The 14,457-nt window shown below is 45.6% G+C and overlaps 1 protein-coding gene across 4 annotated transcripts in view; it reads right to left on the reverse strand.

Moving 5' to 3' along the window:
• Positions 1–14,034, reverse strand: part of ARK2N (arkadia (RNF111) N-terminal like PKA signaling regulator 2N) — a 98,612-nt gene extending 84,578 nt beyond the window's left edge. For 2 of the 4 annotated variants that reach the window (XM_001084644.5, XM_001084520.5), the window contains exon 1: positions 13,140–13,435. The gene's annotated coding sequence lies outside the window, so the exon portion shown is untranslated. Of the gene's footprint in view, positions 1–13,139; positions 13,436–13,756 lie in introns of those variants that run through there. The other 2 variants (XM_077975538.1, XM_015121867.3) reach the window with 2 other exon arrangements.
• Positions 14,035–14,457: the final 423 nt, after the last annotated feature.

Below are 14,457 nucleotides of genomic sequence, written 5' to 3' on the forward strand. Positions count from 1 at the left end.
TTTAAGACCAGCCTGGCCAATATAGTGAAACCCCATCTCTACTACAAATACAAAAATTAGCTGGGCATGGTGGCACATGCCTGTAGTCCCAGCTATTCAGGAGGCTGAGGCAGAAGAATCGCTTGAACCTGGGAGGCAAAGGTTGCAGTGAGCCAAGATTGCGCCACTGCACTCCAGTCTAAGCAACAGAGTGGGACTCTGTCTCAAAAAAAAAAAAAAAACCACACGCACATGCACATGAAATGCAATCAGTATATTATATCCTTGCTCAGATCTATAGCTTAATTAGTATAAACTACTGTTTCCATCACAAATACTAAGCTACTTCATATAAAATTTAAGTGCTGTTGATTTGATAACTTTCCCTAAAAGCAAAACATCCACTGTGTTATTTTACAGAAACCACACAACCACTATTCCTTTATTATCTTCAGTATTATATCTCAAGAAAAACACATAGTATATTTCCATACTGTGCTTACTTAAAATTATGCTCAATGCATGCCAAATGGTTAATCAATAAAAGAAAAACTATGCCATACAGGGAGGGGAGAGGGAGTTACTAAGCGAGGGAGGGAGTTACTTAGCAAGGGAGTTACAGTTTAGCCTCACAGCAGTTTAGTCTAAACAAATGTTTTAAGTTATTTTTTAATAGGCTTAGCTTGAAAATCCAAAAACTGTCAGCTGGCTTACAGTTTAAATATTAAACCATGTATGTTTATTACTGAATCTATTATTCAAAAATTATGTACCATCCTGGCACCAAAAATCAAGGAAATTGGGCACTTCTCATATGAATGAAACTTTAAATAAACCGAAGTCAAGAGACCACCAACAAGAATATAGATAACTCCAAGAAAATAGAAATTTCTGCCTTTAAGGCAGTTACTGGCCAGGGGCAGTGGCTCACACCTATAATCCCAGCACTTTGGGAGGCCAAGGTGGGCGAATCACCTGAGATCAGGAGTTCGAGACCAGCCTGACCAGCATGGTGAAACCCCATGTCTACTAAAAATACAAAAATTATCCAGGTGTGGTGGCATGTACCTGTAATCTCAGCTACTCAGGAGGCTAAGGCAGGAGAACTGCTTGAACCCGGGAGGTGGAGGTTGCAGTGAGCCAAGATTGTGCCACTACACTCCAGCTTGGGCAACAAAGCAAGACTCCGTCTCAAAAAAGAAAAAAAAAATTAAAATCAATAAAAATAATAAAATAAAAACACTCTCTTAGCTCTTTGTGAAAGTTTGCCTACTCTACACCTAAACACTTAAAAATGCCCCCCTCCCTGTCCAAAATGCTCAACTTTTGGTATTTTCGAAGTTTTGCCTGTTTTTTTATTTTTATTCTTTGAGATAGGGTCTCACTTGGCCGCCCAGGCTGCATGCAGTGCAGTGGCACGATCTCAGCTCACAGCAACCTTCCCCTCCTGGGTTCAAGCGATTCTCCTTCCTCAGGCTCCTGGGGAGTTGAGATTACCAGCGTATGCCAGCACGCCCGGCTAATTTTTGTATTTTTAGTAGAGTCGGGGTTTCATCATGTTGGCCAGGCTGGTCTCCAACTCCCGACCTCAAGTGATCTGCCCGCCTAGGCCTCACAAAGTACTGGGATTACAGGCATGAGGCACCACACCCGGCCTTGCCTGGTTTTTTAAATAAAAACAAGAATTGAGGATAGGGAATATGCAGACTGGACAACAAGAGACAAACAGCAATGCATGAAGATAAAACTAGAATGAAGCAGGGCTTTCAAACAGTATTGTGTGCCTATTTCCTGCTGGCTTTAGCAATTGTCACAAAAAGACTTAAAAGTTATTTCAGTTAGACAAGTTGGCTAGCACAGTAGAGTGCTGTGACAATGGTGGAAGACAATCACAATACTTGTAATCATCCAAGAAAATTAACACCTAACAATTATTTTTCCGACTGTGGCACACGCGCGCACATGGAGCAATCAGAGGAAATATAAGCCCAAGAAATTAAGAGTTAACTTTATACATGAGGGAGGAGAATAATAAACAGCACACTATGAGAAACACAATTGAAAAGAAACAAATTACATGCGTAAATATTTTTACTTACCCCCTCAGCCCTCTATGCTGCAATCTCCCATGAAAACAGGGATCGTGCTCAGCATCAGTTCACTCACAGTTCCTAACACATAATCAATATCTGATAAATATTTGTTGAACTGATGAACTCAATCTTTTAAACCAAGACCACTAATGAAAACAACTTGTTTGCTTAAAAGTACTATTCACTTGTACATGAAAATATATTCCATTACATAGAATCATTTCTCACAGAGTAACTTCCCTTTTCTCTTTCTACATAAAACCTAAGACGAAAACTGACTCAACTGCTAACAGCCTAAAAAAGCTTGTTTCCTTACATTTAGAATACTGTATATAAAGTGATTGTGTGTCTATACATAAATATGCAAGAATGAGGCACTATGAAACTAATTATCTTTAGCTACATAACCACAAAATGAGGTAGAAAGCAGTATCTTACTAAAATTCAAATGAAGGCCCCTTGCCTCACACATTTAATTCTAGGAAGAGACTCCATTGCATTCATAATACTAATCTTCCTAAATCTTTTGTTGTTGTTGTTGTTGTTGTTATTGTTGTTATGACAGGGTCTCACTTCCATCACTCAGGCTGGAGTGTAGTGGCACAATCACAGATCACTGCAGCCTTACCTTCCTAGGCTCAGGTGATTCTCCCACCTCAGCCTCCTGAGTAGCTGGGACTACAGCCGCATGCCACCACGCCCAGTTAATTTGTGTATTCTTAGGAGAGATGGAGTTTCACCATGTTGCCCAGGCTGGTCTCGAACTCCTGTGTTTAAGCCATCTGCCCACCTTGGCCTCCCAAAGCGCTAAGATGACAGGTGTGAGCCACAACCCCTGGCCATAAATTTTGGTTTTTGAGGCCGGGCACGGTAGCTCATGCCTGTCATCCCAGCACTTTGGGAGGCCGAGGCAGGCAGATCACAAGGTCAGGAATTCGAGACCAGCCTGGCCAATATGCTGAAACCCCGTCTCTATTAAAAATACAAAAATTGCTGGACGCAGTGGCTTACGCCTGTAATCTCAGGACTTTGAGAGGCCAAAGCAGGCAGATCACGAGGTCAGGAGTTCAAGACCAGCCTGGCCAACATAGTGAAACTCCATCTCTACTAAAAATACAAAAAACATTAGCTGGGCATGGTGGTGGGCACCTGTAATCCTAGCTACTCAGGAGGCTGAGGCAGAATAATCGCTTGAACCCAGGAGGCAGAGGTTGCAAGTAGCCGAGATCATGCCAATGCACAGCATCCCGGGTGACAGTGCGAGGCTCCGTCTCAAAAATAAAATACAAAAATTAACCAGGCGTGGTGGCACACATCTGTAATTCTAGCAACTCAGAAGGCTGAGGCAGGAGAATCGCTTGAACCCGGGAGGCGGAAGTTGCAGTCAGCTGAGATCGTGCCACTGCACTCTAGCCTGGGCGAGAGAGCAAGACTCCGTCTCAGAAAAAAAATTTTTTTAAATTTGGTTTTGAAGGACTTCTTTCAATTATTTGCTGGGATTTCGAGTCAGTTTTCCCACCAAGAAGTTGCAGCATAGACAATGTAGACAGTGCAAGAACCAAAGATTAGGACTAAAATAAAAAACACTTACAGAAATACAATATAGTAGAAAGAGCCCTTTTCTCCACAGCAACTTATCCCTTCCCTTACTCCTCAAAAGAAAGAAAAGTTTGAAGAAGCTATAAACAAGCATAAAAGACTCAAGCTGGGTATGATGAGAGGATGCCCCATTCAGAGTGAGGAATTACGAGCAATTAATTAACAGAACTGGGCAATGATCGCCAAAAGCTACTAACATCACAGGGAACCAAGTATTATGCATCTACAGATGCAAGTACCATCTATAAAGTATTCCCCTTCATCCCCTGCAAAAGAAGCAAGAGAGAGAATACATATTATAGAAACAATCTGATCAAGCTTCTAAATCTAATACCAATTAACAAGAAACCCAGGGGTCAGAGAAAAACATTTACCACCACCACCACAGGAATCCAGAGGAATGTAACTGCTAAATCCAGACTGGGAAAACTTCTTTTGTAACTAATAATTTGCTAGGGAAAAGAAATGGAGGGCGAACCTACAGATTACAAAACAATGCAGGGAACTTATCTGGCTCTTGATCTGACACATTTATGAGATAACAGAAAAATCTGAACACTATCATATGACATTAAGGAATTATTCCTTTTTAGTGTGGTAAGTTTTTCGGTTTTCTTTCCTTTAACAGTGAAGCTGACTGGGAAACTGGAGTTCTAAAAAGTTAGAGTAGAGAAAGGGAACACTAATATTAATACAGCTGAATGGATCTGTCCATAATGTGCTGAATTTGGCCTATCCAGAACTTAAATATAAATTGTGAGATTGCAACCACCAGAGATCAGCTTTGCTTGCTTGCCAGCCAACCTTTTCTCCACTGATATAAGCTCTATAAATAGGCCAAGAGTGATAATGGCTGCTCAAATCACTTCATATTGCAGATATTACTACTTCTGGCATGTACCTGGACCTGCACCAGGGCTGTGAATAAACTAGCATCAAGTAAGAAGCCAAGGAAGTTACCAAATGCAAAAAAAAAAAAAAAAACCACTGTGGCTAATGAGAGATTTTCTAAAGTACTCAAAAGCACCATCAGTGTAAATCAAGAATAATTTAAAACAGAGGTTCTTTTAATTTGTAAAAATAATTTTTTAATAGAGACGGGGTCTCAGTTTGTTGCCCCAGCTGGTCTAAGACTCCTGGGCTCAAGCTGTCCTCCCACCTCTGCCTCCCAAAGTGCTGAGATTACAGATGTGAGCTACCATGCCTGGCCCTAAAACAAAGATTCTAAATTTTCTCCAAGATTTCTGCCCTAGTCATTTTCTATGTCCTTCAGAAGACAATTCACATAAAGATGGATCACTACATGCCAGGAACCGAGGTCCCAAGATAAAAGCTGCCGAAACTCTCTCCACTATACACACCCGCAGGCTCACTGCAAAGTGCTTAGTTGATTTCAGTGAGAAAAATAGTAAGAAACCTTTGATAATAAATTGTTGATTTAAGAATAAGCTACAAGCTATGTTTCTACGCTAGGTTAAAACTAAAGCAGACAGAATACTGCTTAAAATTTTAACCACATGAAGTTTTTGTTCTTAATACAGAAAGAAAAACAATCCTGTTTTCCTTAAGTTTTAGTCCACACCCAACTTTCCTATCCCCGACAATACCTTTCGCTAATTATAAGGCACCTAACAAAATGCAGACTCCAGACATCATCGTAAAGGTCATTTTTTTAAACCAGTCAACTCAGTGAAAAAATAACTTCTACTGGTCACTTTGGTCAGTATTTTGTTTCTCTAATGCTAACTATGCTAATAAAAACTTACCTTCAGCCAGGCACAGTGGCTCACATCTATAATCTTAGCACTATGAAAGGTCGAAATGGGAGGATCACTTGAGCCCAGGAGTTGGAGACCAGCCTGGCCAGCACAGTAAGACTCCATCTCAATCAATCAATCAATCAATCAGTAAAAATAAACTTAATTTCTAGACTACCTAAGCACAATTCTAGTTTATATACATTCTTAGGAATGGCTGCTCTAAGTAAGTTTTAACAATTTAATGTTGTTTCTCTTTGAACAACAATCAGAATACATGGACTTGAATTACAAGCACAGAAAAAATGTATTTTACAAATGAACAGGCATTACAAAAAAACGACACCTCCCGATCTTGCTCTGTTGCCCAGATCTGGAGTGCAATAGCATGATCCCGGCTCACTGCAACCTCTGCCTCGCAGGTTCAAGCAATTTTCCTGCCTCAGCCTCCCAAGCAGGTGGGATTACAGGCGTGCACCACTACACCCAGTTAATTTTTGTACTTTTAGTAGAGACAGGGTTTTATCATGTTGGCCAGGCTGGTCTCAAACTTCTGACCTCATGATCCATCTGCCTTGGCTTCCCAAAGTGCTAGGATTACAGGCATGAGTCACCATGCCCAGCCCAAAAAATGGCATTTAAGTTTCCAGCCTTTCAAGCTTAGAGATACTAAGAAAAATGCTATTTTCTAATACCTTATTTAAAATGAATTTATAAAACACCAGTTCCATACTACAGTTGTTTCGTTATGCAGTACTTTTTTCCCTTACAATCTACTTTCCCTTCTTCATATTTTATTTTTATTTTGTTGTTGTTGTTGTTGTTTTGGTTTTTTTTGAGACGGAGTCTCGCTCTGTCGCCCAGGCTGGAGTGCAGTGGCGCGATCTCGGCTCACTGCAAGCTCCGCCTCCTGGGTTTACGCCATTCTCCTGCCTCAGCCTCCTGAGTAGCTGGGACTACAGGCGCCCGCCACCGCGCCCAGCTAATTTTTTGTATTTTTAGTAGAGACGGGGTTTCACTGTGGTCTCGATCTCCTGACCTTGTGACCCGCCCGCCTCGGCCTCCCAAAGTGCTGGGATTACAGGCGTGAGCCACCGCGCCCGGCCTCCCTTCTTCATATTTTAGAGCAGGAAGGAAACTTAGAAATCATCTGGTTCACTAGTTGAGTTCCCTGGGCAGAGATTGCTTTTTTTTTTTTTTTCTTTTTAAGACAGTTTCCCTCTTGTTGGCCAGGGTGGAGTGCAATGGCACAATGTTGGCTCACCGCAACCGTCTCCCAGGTTCAAGAGATTCTCCTGCCTCAGCCTCCCGAGTAGCTGGGATTACAGGCATGCATCACCATGCCCAGCTAATTTTTTATTTTTAGTAGAGATGGGGTTTCTCCAAGTTGGTCAGGCTGGTCTCGAACTCCCAACTTCAGGTGATCCGCCCACCTCGGCCTCCCAAAGTGCTGAGATTACAGGCGTGAGCCACTGTGCCCCGCCCCAAACTGCTTATTTTATGTGCCCATTACCACCTGGCACGTAAATGTTCAGTAAATGGGTTTTTAATTTAACCAGGTGTAAATACCACATATGCATTAAGTCCCTGCTGATAGATTTCCACTTTAAATTGTCACTTAACTAGAAAATACTCATGTAGGTAGGTTTTAAAATTACTTAAAGTTAATAATTTAGGAATTTATACCATTTACCTATTAAGTGGCAGAGTCTGAGCAAAGAGGAATGAGGTCCCTTATTTTGAATAGACATGAAAGAGAACAGAAACAAAACTTAAAACACTGTATATTAAAGCCAAAAATCCTAACAACTAAGCAAACAACTTATCAAATCTCAATTATACTGGCTACTTTAAAGTATTTTAAAATCACATTTACTATTATCAGCTGCTACAAATATGTTCTGATAAATCTGTATAATACATAGATCACACAGTTTCCTCTCCTAGCAGTTCAGGAATATAGAAAAGAACTATAGGCCAGGCGCGGTGGCTGACGCCAGTAATCCCAGCACTTTGGGAGGCCGAGGCAGGTGGATCACCTGAGGTCGGGAGTTTGAGATCAGCCCCACCAACATGGAGAAACCCCGTCTCTACTAAAAATACAAAATTAGCCGGGTGTGGTGGCCCATGCCTGTAATCCCAGCTACTTGGGAGGCTGAGGCAGGAGAATCACTTGAACCCGGGAGGCGGAGGTTGCAGTGAGCGGAGATTGCGCCATTGCACTCCAGCATAGGCAACAACAGAGAAACTCTGTCTCAAAAAAAAAAAAAAAAGGTAACTTTAAAAAAGCAAGATACTTTTTAGTTTCACCCTGCTCCTTACTTTTACAAGGCCCTGTAGGCTGAGTGTGAAAACTGACTGACTGAACATCAATCCCACTTCTGCTGAGAGAAGCTGCCCACACAGAAGCAGAAAACACTGCTTCTTTAAGTGGAATCATAAGAGTCCTGAAAAAGTAAGGAAAGGAGGTACAAGCAAAGATAAAGGCTAAAAGGATTTAGAAAAGTATCATGACAACAGTCAAACTCAAAACCAAGACCGGAATTTGACAACTAAAGAAAAATATCAGATTTCTTTAATCTCATGACCAAGAAATCAAAATAAATAAACCAAACCAAAATAAATAAAACCAATAAAATTTATATTCACTAGGCCAGGCGCAGTGGCTCACCCCTGTAATCCTAGCACTTTGGGAGGCCAAGGTGAGCGGAACACTTGAGGTCAGGAGTTCAAGAGCAGCCTGACCAACAGGGTGAAACTTCGTCTCTACCAAAAATATAAAAAATTAGCTGGGTGTGGTGGCACGTGCCCGTAATCCCAGCTACTCGGGAGGCTGAGTCAGGAGAATCACTTGAACCCAGGAGGTGGAGGTTGTGGCAAGCCGAGATCCTGACACTGCACTTCAGCCTGGGTGAAAGAGCAAGATGCCATCTCAAAAAAAAATTTATATTCACTCAACTTAAGGATAATAAAAAAATATATTTTTGTTCTTTTTTTTGAGAAAGTCTCACGTAGTGGCGTGATCACCACTCGCTGCAGCCACCAACTCCTGGGCTCAATTGCTGCTCCCATTTCAGCCTCCTGAGTAGCTGAGACTACGGGTGCATGCCACCACACCCAGATAATCTTTTAATTTTTCTGTAGAGACAGGGTTTTGCCATGTTGCCCAGGCTAGTCTCCTGGGCTCAAGCAATCCACCAGCCTCGGCCTCCCAGCATGCTGGGATTACAGGCATGAGCCACTGCACCCAGCCCCAGAAAAATCTTTAAAAAGGAATGTCGGGGCCAGGCATGGTGGCTCCCGCCTGTAATCTCAGCACTTTGGGAGGCCGAAGCAGGCGGATCACCCGAGGTCAGGAGTTTGAGACCAGCCTGGCCAACAGAGTGAAACCCTATCTCTACTAAAATACAAAAATTAACCGGGCATGATGGCACACGCCTGTAATCCCAACTACTCAGGAGGCTGAGGCAGGAAAATCGTCTGAACCCAGGAGGTAGAGGTTGCAGTGAGCAGAGATTGTGCCACTGCACTCCAGCCTGGGCACTGCAGTGAGACTCTGTCTCAAAATAAATAAATAAATAAAAATAAAAATAAAAAAAATGCCTATCACATTCTTCATATTCTACCTGGAATTCTTTCCTCCAAAAAGAAGAAAATTCCCAACCCATTAGCGGACTAATAAGGTACCTTTGCAACTTGGCCCTATCTCCATCTGCCCTACCCATTCCTTTTGAAAACTCAAGGCACTGGCCCCACTTAACCATTCAAGTGCACTGACAATCATGACTTTGGTTAGGCTGCCCTAGCCTGGCATGCTCACCTGGAAATCCAACTCAAACCTCACGTTTAAATGTCTAAGCTCCTTAAGCACCAGGAGGCCTTGTTGGTCTTATTCACCACTACAGTTCCTGCAACTACAGCACTGCTGGCACACAGTAAACACTCAATAAATTAGTGTTGTGAGAATAAAGAGGTTTTTATTATTATCATAACTGAATTATTATTATTATTTTGAGACAAGGTCTCACTTTGTTGCCCAGGCTGGAGTGCAGTGGCACAGTCACAGCTCACTGCAGCCTCAACCTCCTGGGCGATCCTTCCACCTCAGCCCCACAAGTAGCAGGGACTAAAGATGCACACCACCCCACCCAGCTAAGTTTTTTTATTTTTTATAGAAATGAGCTCTCAAAGCCGGGCGTGGTAGCTCACACCTGTAATTCCAGCACTTTGGGAGGCCGAGGCAGGAGATCACTTGAGGTCAAGAGTTTGAGACCAACCTGGCCAACATGGTGAAACCCCATCTCTACTGAAAAAACAAAAATTAGTCTGGCCTGGTGGCAGTCGCCTGTTTTAACTACTAGGGAGCCTGAGGTGGGAGAATCCTTTGAACCCAGGAGGCAGAGGTTGCAGTGAGCCAAGATTGCGCCACTGCACTCCAGCCTGGGCGACAGAGCAAGACTCCATCAAAAAAAAAAAAAAAAGGAAAGAAAGAGAGAGAAAGAGGCTCTCACTGTGTTGCCCAGGCTAGTCTCAAACTCCTGAGCTCAACTGATCCTCCTGTCTCAGCCACCCAAAATGCTGGGATTAGAGGTGTGAGCCACTGCACCCAGCCCCTCACAAATATTTTATCCACTCTTTTCTATCCCCCTTCTATATAGCTCTCCCCTTTTATAGTCTCACAACTTTTTATTCAAATTATCACGTGTATTTCATTTTGCCTACAGAATTACAGTAACCCAAGAAACTGTATTTGGTCCCAAACTCTTTCCTAAAATAACAGAAGATACCGAAATCAGTATTCCTTAAAGGAACACATTGAAAATACAACATTTAGGCTGGGTGCAGTTGCTCACAACTGTAATCCCAACACTTTGGGAGGCCAAGGCAGGAGGACTGCCTGAGCCCAAGAGTTCAAGACAAGTCTGGGCAACATAGGGAGACTCCATCTCTACAAAAAATTTAAAAATTAGCCAAGCATGGTGGCTCACGCCTGTAATCCCAGCACTTTGGGAGGCCGAGGCGGGCAGATCGCCTAAGGTCAGGAGTTCAAGACCAGCCTGACCAACACGGAGAAACCCCATCTCTACTAAAAATACAAAATTAGGCAGGCGTGGTGGCACATGCCTGTAATCCCAGCTAATTGGTAGGCTGAGGCAGGAGAATCACTTGAACCCGGGAGGTGGAGATTGCAGTGAGCCGTGATCGTGCCATTGCACTCCAGACTGGGCAACAAGAGTGAAACTCTGTCTCAAAAAAAAAAAAAAAAATTAAAAAATGAGCTGAGTGTGATGGCATGAGCCTGTGGTCCCAGCTACTTGGGAGGCTGAGGTGGGAGGATTGCTTGAGCTTGGGAGGTTGAGGCTGCAGTGAGCTGTGATCATGCCACTGCACTCCAGCCTGGGTGACAGAGTAAGAGTGTCTTTTAAAAAAAAAAAAAGCACACACACACAACATTTTTCACCTTTTACAGGTTTTTCTCAAGAACTGTCAATTCAGTAAACATGAATACATGTTATTGCCACATCCTCAGTTACGTGCAGGAAAATAAGGAAGATCTAAGATGATTTACCAAAGTAAGGTTTGGGTCTCTAGTGTACACGAATTCCAAACTTTAAAAAGAATACTGAAACTGCCTATCTATCAAGTCTGTTCATGCACGTGTCAACAAAAGCCGTAAGACTGGGAATCCCAACAAAACATCTTCTTGTATAATGAGTAACTACACAAGCGCACAGAATTTACTAGTCATACAATAAAAAGACTGAAAGTACCAATGTCACTATTAACATTAGGAGCAAGAAACCTTTGAAGGACACGCATTAGCCCTCAGTTCTAAAGGAACTGCATTAAATTAGAACCTAAAGCTGAATTTATCTTTACTATATGGGTTTTGAATTAATCATGATAACCATAAAACAAAGATTATGACAGCTACTCTCAAATAGATGCATGTTAAAGTAATATAAAAGTGAGTAAGTAACAACTACACTGTGAACTTATTCTAACAATGGGGAAAGTTTCCAGCTCCAATGTCCAGTCCATCCCATTTTTCACAAAAAGGTGTCAGAAAAAAAAATTTTCCCAAAAATGTGTCAGAAAAAAAATTTTTCCCATTAAGAAATCTGATTCAGGCCGGGCGCGGTGGCTCACGCCTGTAATTCCAGCACTTTGGGAAGCTGAGGAGGGCGGATCACTAGGTCAGGAGTTCAAGAGCAGCCTGGCCAACGTGGTGAAACCCCGTCTCTACTAAAAATACAAAAATTAGCTGGGCGTGGCTCGTGTCCGTAATCCCAGCTACTCGGGAGGCTGAGGCAGGATAATTGCTTGAACCAGGACACGGGAGGCGGAGGTTGCAGTGAGCAGAGATCACACCACTGAACTCCAGCCTGGGCTACAGAGCAGACTCCGTCTCAAATAAATAAATAAATAAATAAATAAATAAATAAATAAAATAGCGATGTGACTCCTCAGGACATCAGGTAGTAACTAGCAATTGCAGGCCTCTAAAAATGCTTGTTAAACCAAAAGGCAATGCTCTGATTACTGGAGGAATCTAGATTGCCAGGATCAGCAAAACTACATTAGAAAGTTAATAGCTTCCATCCTTAAAATATCCCAAGAGAAGAAAGGGAGTGATTCAAACTGTTAGCATGTACCCAATACTACACAATAATAGCCTAAGCAAAATTGGTAGATGTATTTGTAATTAAGAAGTCCAACCTTGACGAAGTATTATCAGTGGGATTTTAATTTTACTGGGTGGGAGGATTCAAAAAGCAAAAGGTCAGGCAAAAAACGAAAAACCCATCCAAGCCGAAACTGCTCAAGGATCTATCTGGGAGGGCTCCTACCGATGTTCTCTACTTCAACCTGCGAACATCAATTTTGTGATGGGGGCTGCCGGGGACGGAGTGGGGCGGGGGGGTAGGCGGACAATTTAAAAGTGAGAATGAATGGCTTGCGTAAAGGCGACAGTCTTTAAGCCGGGTTCGTCAGTGTACATCCTCACCGGTTTTGAAATAAAGTTGACGAACTCCCCAGAAGCGGTCAATTTTGGAGACTGACACATCTCTCCCATTGACCGGAGGCGCCTGCCGACCGAAGGTAGTGGAAACGCCGAGAGGCAGGCGGCGCCAAGCCTAAGAAAGCCTTTTCTCCCTCCTCCAAGGCCACTGCGGCCGCAGCCCTGGAGCTCTCCACTGCAGGGGCAGGTATCGGCGCCAGACCCCCGGCTCGCGGAGCTGGCGGAGTTGCCGCCACTGCTTCCCAGGCGGGCCTAGGAGCCAGAAAGTTGCGTGAAGACAACTCCAAGGCCGTGAAGCCGCTTCCCCCCGCAGCCCGGGGACTGCGGCACCTCCAGCCTTCTCCTTAGTACCCCACGGAAAAGGACTTGCCTCGACCCGGCCCCAGCGTCTGGGGGCTTGGGGTGCCGTAGCCAACTCCGCCGGGCCGGGAGGACGCTAGGGTCACCAGCGGCTGACGAGCAAGGAGGTTGGAGCGGTGCGATGCCCCCACGTCAGACGCCAGTCCAGGCTGCGAGTTCCCGGCGCCCACCAGCCGGGCCCGCCAGGATCCCAGCGTCCGGACGCCGCAGAGCCCTCACCGCGGCCCGCAGCCCTCCGACTTGCCCCGACCTATCCCTGGGACGCAGCCCGGGCTCCGCAACTCGACCAGTAGCCAGGCCGCGGCCCTGCGCCCCTTCCCGCCTCACCTGCGCTCCGCTGCGACTCCGTGCCTCCTCGCTCGCTCCGCGCGCGCCCCGTCGGGGCACGCACCGACCCCCCGGCTGGGACTCTCCCCGCTGCGGTGACTCAGGACGCGACGGCCACCGCCGCCTTCTCCTCCTCGGAACAAGCGCCGGCGGCGAGCAGAGGGTCGCGGTCAGAGCCCCTGCCGGGACCAAAGTGAACCTCGCCGCCTCCGCAGCCTCTACCACCAAGTCCCTTCAGTCGTCCGCGCCGCCCCCAAGAAAATGTCACCAGAGGCCGTTCCGCTCGGCGCCTCACTTCCGCCCGGAAACACAGAGCCTGCGTCGGCCGGCTAGAGAGGCTGCTGCGCCGGGGACCTCTGGAGACTGGCGCCCGAGGCCCGAGAAAAGCCAGACAGCGCCATCTGGCGCGATGGAACCCGCGCTCCTCCCGCTGCAGACCGCGGGGCGTGAAAGCGCCAGCTCCCCGGGCTTCTTTCCCGCGCTCCCTCCTTCTGTTGAGACCGTCTCCTTCCAGAAATGTCTTTCCCGGGGTGTGTGAAAGCCACTCAATGCAAGACAAGGACAATGCCTTCAACAAAGGACAGCGCTCCCTTTTCTGTGCGCTGCTCAGTACTCACCCCCTCCTGAAGCCCTTCCGAAAGCAGCTCGCGGTGTCTGAATCTTTGAGTCGCTCCAGCCTCCGGAGGGCCCGCGCCCTTCTCTCCCCGCTTTTTCGCGGATGCGGACAGCTGGGCTCGCGGAGACTCAGCCGGGCTCGGGGAGACTAGGCTGAGGTCTTCTTGGGCAGCGGCACCAACATCTGCTCAAGTTTCTGCCGGGGCACCTTGCAGGCCTTGCAGATCGACCGCCACCTGCTGGTGGGACGGGGCCCGCAGGGGAGACGCCGCTCTGCCCCGAATTCCGCCTCTGCAGTCGCCCTCCGATTTGCAGTCAGCCCTTAGGAGGGTAGGGGAAAGGAGGTGGATCGAACCCCGAGAAAGGGGAGGAGGGCGCGGGCCAACTGGCGGGTAGAGGGCTTCCCAAGGAGAAGCAGGAGATGCTGAAGACGCATCTCACGACTCAAGATCTGGCCAAGGACCCGCGCTCACCCAAAGCACTGCAGTGTTTTGAGAAGAAAAATAATAATAATAAAGCTTTCACCTTTACAGAGCTGTGCTGGAACCTCGGATGAGACCCGTCAAGAGGAGATTCTGAAAATCTTACACTACTGAGTCCGTACTCCCCTAAACATCAGTATCCCCCTTCAGACCAGGCCCATTAGTTCCCCCACTTCACTCATTTTTTCTGACTGCCTACAGGAGTGCGAGTTTTTCATCCC

The sequence above is a fragment of the Macaca mulatta genome, chromosome 18 (assembly GCF_049350105.2).
Source record: "Macaca mulatta isolate MMU2019108-1 chromosome 18, T2T-MMU8v2.0, whole genome shotgun sequence".
Taxonomy (NCBI): Eukaryota; Metazoa; Chordata; class Mammalia; order Primates; family Cercopithecidae; genus Macaca; species Macaca mulatta.